The sequence below is a fragment of the Tupaia chinensis genome, unplaced genomic scaffold, assembly GCF_000334495.1.
Source record: "Tupaia chinensis unplaced genomic scaffold, TupChi_1.0 Scaffold000680_1, whole genome shotgun sequence".
NCBI classification, from domain to species: domain Eukaryota; kingdom Metazoa; phylum Chordata; class Mammalia; order Scandentia; family Tupaiidae; genus Tupaia; species Tupaia belangeri.
The window spans coordinates 2,175,170-2,179,431 of record NW_006160204.1 but is presented as its reverse complement, the minus strand read 5'-3'; positions in this window follow the sequence as shown (position 1 = coordinate 2,179,431).

Here is a 4,262-nt window from a genome sequence, read left to right as displayed (position 1 = left end):
CGAGGACGCAACCCGCGGTCGACTACGTGGGAGTCCAGCGACAGCCATTACACTAACTGCTGGTCCCTCTAGGTCCCACATTGTGGATGGCTTTTACATTTTTCATGCCCACCTTTATTCTTTCCGTTTCTGAAAAAACGTGCACCACAGATATGTTAATATGGAAAAAAAGTTAAAAAATAATAAAAAATAGTTTAAGGAATTCTATATATTTTCTATGAATGATACAAAGAGAAAGACATACAAATTATGCAGTATCTTCTAGTTTAAACAATAATTAGAGAAAATGCAGCACATTTTAGAATGATCTCTTTTTCTACATTGTACTCATTCATTTCTTCCTTTGATTCTCTAGCATTATTTTCTAAGCACCTAAGTACTGGATGTATAGTAGTGAACAGAAAAGACTATTTTTTTTTTTTTGGTCTTAATTAAGCTTGTAGTCTACTTGGGGAGGTGGATAATCTTATAGTTACACATATAAATTAAAAATCACAATGGTGAGACAAGCAGATGTTGTAATGGTTACATTGCTGGACTCCCATGTAGTTGACCACAGTTCGAGTTCTGGACCCAGAGGCCTGAAACACACTGGGTGAGTGTGCATGCATGCCCAAAATCCCGAGAAGAAAACAGAGGGGTAAAGATTGCAGCTTAGTCATCCCCCCCCAGGGGATGATTCTTGCTTAAACAGAGAGCAATAGATCTTGTGAAAGGGAAATAGAGTGGGAGAAGGAGGAGATGTAGTCTCTGTGGTTTGAGTGCCCGAAATGAGGGACTGTTATATTGGATATGTTTCCAGGGGTAGGGGTGGGTGATGGATTGTGAAGGCTTTAAATTTTCTTTTCTTCTTTTTCTTTTTTTCCTTTTTTTGTCAGATGGCAAGTGTACTTGTCAGAGAGAGAGAGACATAAAGATATAGGGAGGATGAGGGAGAAAGCAATCCCCATGGGGGCATAATCATACTGCAATCCCTTATCCTCAATTTCTTCATCGTTTTGGGATTTGGGGCCTGCACATACATGCGCTGCTGTGTTTTTCAAGCTGCTCAAGCAGGGACTTTAACCATGGTCAGCTATGTAGTATCTGGTTCCATTAACCACTAGGCTACAGGACCAGCCTGATGATGATGATTATAAATTGACACTTATTGATTGCACATATTTATGGGGTAGAGCATGACTTTTTGGTACATTTATACAATTAGCAATGATAAAATCAAGGTAATAAGTGTGCCCATCACCTCAAATATTTATTATTTCTTTATTTCAAGAACATTTACAATCCTCTCTTCTGGTAATTTTGAAATATATGATAAATAATGGTTAACCGTAGTCACCTTACTGTATTATAGAACACTAGAACTTATTCTTTATGTAGCAATTATTTTGCTTCTTATTCCTTTCTTCCCTCCTTTCTTTTCGCGCGCCATATCCTCTGTTCTACTCTCTATTATGAGATTAATTTTTTAGCTTCCACATGTGTGAGAACATATGGTATGTATCTATCTATGCCCAGCATTTGCCACTGAACTACTAGAAGAAAACATAAGAGAAATGCTCCATAAAATTAGTCTAGACAATGATTTTTTAAAAAAATAAAACCTGGAAAGCACAGGTGACAACAGCAAAAATAAACAAATAGAATTACACCAAACTCAAAAGCTTCTGCACAGCAAAAGAAAAAATCAACAGAGCAAAAAGACAACCTACAGAATGCGGTAAAATATTTGTAAACTATTCATCTGGCAAAGATTAATGTTCAGGCTGAAAAAGGAACTCAACTCTTCAGCACAAAACAAGTGTACACAGATTTGAATCCATTTTAAGTTTTGTCTTTTTTTCCAACAGTAGTAGGATACTTTCAATGATGTCAGGCATAGGTATAAATGATTTGTCTGTTGAAGAAATAATTCTGACTCTATTGTGGAAGACATATCACAAAGGGACCTGAAAGATGGCGGATATACAATTTATAATGCTATAGAAACAATAAAATGTAAAGAATAAATTATATATAAAATAAGAATAGTGGATGTTTAAAATTTAGACAAGTAGAAAAGAGAGAGAATCTTAGGGATAGGAGAGGAAATACTCTGTCTTGAAATATAGTCATAATGTAGAAATGAAGAGAAGATTAGAGGGGAACCTATTTGAATACTATTCAAAGAGTGAATTTATTGATAGACCGAGTATGGACTGAAAGAGAAGAGAACCAAAGATGACAAAAGTTAATTATTTTATTTGTGTTACCAACTAGATGGTGGCACCATCTCTTGAGGTAGTAGAAATGATTGGCAGCTGAGTATGGGGGCAGGATGGGATCTGATCTGGTAATGGTTGATTTCAGACATGATAGTCTGTGATATTCTTTAGATATCCTAGAGGAAATATCAAATGGTAGGTGATAATCTTAGTGGGAGATTAAGAGAAAAACATGTTATCACAGAACTCTCCAGTCTGAATCTTTATTGTCATGTATTATAAGCCAAAATGTGTGCTATTTTTTCCTTGTTTTTAAATTAACTCTGAAATTCATTATTTTGAAAGCACCTTGGCAAGAGATTATAATGCTACACATAACCAAAGTTTAGTTAGATACAAGAGCTGGAACCATAGTGGCCACCATCATCATGGTCTTATTGAGACTCAGTCAGGAACTAAAAAGAAATGGATATATTCAAGTTGTTTCTTTTGTGTGTTATAATCACTTTTGAGAGCAGGTGGTATATTCACATACTTACTTTTTTCCCTCAATAATGTCAAACATTGTGTTATTTCAGTATATAGTTGGTAAAAGCTTGCTTAATAAACCAAGCAATGACTGCCTCAATGAATAAACATTTGAATTCAATTTATTTCTTCAGTGTGCATTGCTTAAGTACATGTGCTGCCATTCATTAGGCATTGCTAGTGTTTCTGAAGAAGAGATGATGGTATAGACCTAGAATTCTTGGTTGCTTCCAACCACTGCCTTGCTTGGTTACTGAGATATATTCAAAAAACAAATCTGGTAAATGCATACTTTATTGCTGGTTAGAGGTTAGCCTCTAAGTCTTAGGTGGTCTATACCAGAGGACTTGTCTTACTCTGTTAACGTATGAACAGTCTGAAAATGTGCTCTGGGTCTTTTTTCACCATTTTTTTTGACTGTACTGATGGGAAAGTGCAAAAGAGGAGGAAGATATTGAGTCCACTTTTGGGGAGTAGAAACAAAAACAACAAATAACAGCAAGAACTTTGATAGATTTAAATATAAAGTACTTGAGCAGTCAATTCACATACAAAAAAGAAACACATATACTTGTAAGAAATGTCTTATCTTGAATAAGAAAAACAGTATTATATTTTTTAATGCACTTAAAAAATTGATGGTGTCAGCAGATAACATAGTGTTTAAGGTGTGGACTCCCACATAGTCAACCACAGGTAGAGTGCTGGAACTGGTGGCTTGAAACGCACCAGGAAAGTATACATGTGTGCCCAAAATCTTGAGAGAATGAAGAAGAAAGGATTGTGGCATGGCCATATCCCCAAGGGGTGATGTCTTACTTTCTGTCTGTCTGGTGAGTGCATGCACCATATAGAAAAATCTTTTAAAAAATCATAAAAAAATGATAATGTTTGTTATTGACAAGAGGATGGGGAATGCATTTTCCTATTGTTTATGTAAATTGGTACAACTTTTTTATGTGGGAAGAGTAGGGGTCAATTTAGCTGCATATACCAAAATATTCAAATATAGATGTCCTTGGATCCAGTAATATCCCTTCTAGATATTTATCATTCTCCCAGTAATTTAATATTTTTTTAGGTCTGACCATGTGCCAGTTATTGTTTTAGGCTCTTTACAGGTACTAAGTTGTTCATTTTTTACAGAAGTCTGTGAGATCATTTTCTAGTTTGTATAGAGAAGGAAATTGAGTCATAGTGGGATTATATAATTGTTCAAAGACACACAAATAATGAGCTGCATAAATCAAGTTTAAAACTAGGCAGAGTAGGTACCAGTGGATAGTGTAATGGTTATGTTGCTGGAGTCCCACATAGTTGACCACGGTTTGAGTCCTAGGTCCAGAGGCTTAAAACTCATCCTGGGTGTGTGTTCATGTGTGCCCAAAATCCTGAGAGAATAGAGGAGAAAGGTTGTAGTGTGTCCATCCCCTTCAGGGGCATTTCTCGCTGTCTCTCTGTATCTAAAATTTTGCTATGGGACACATGAACTCATGGAGAGAGAGAGAGAGAGAGAGAGAGAGAGAGAGA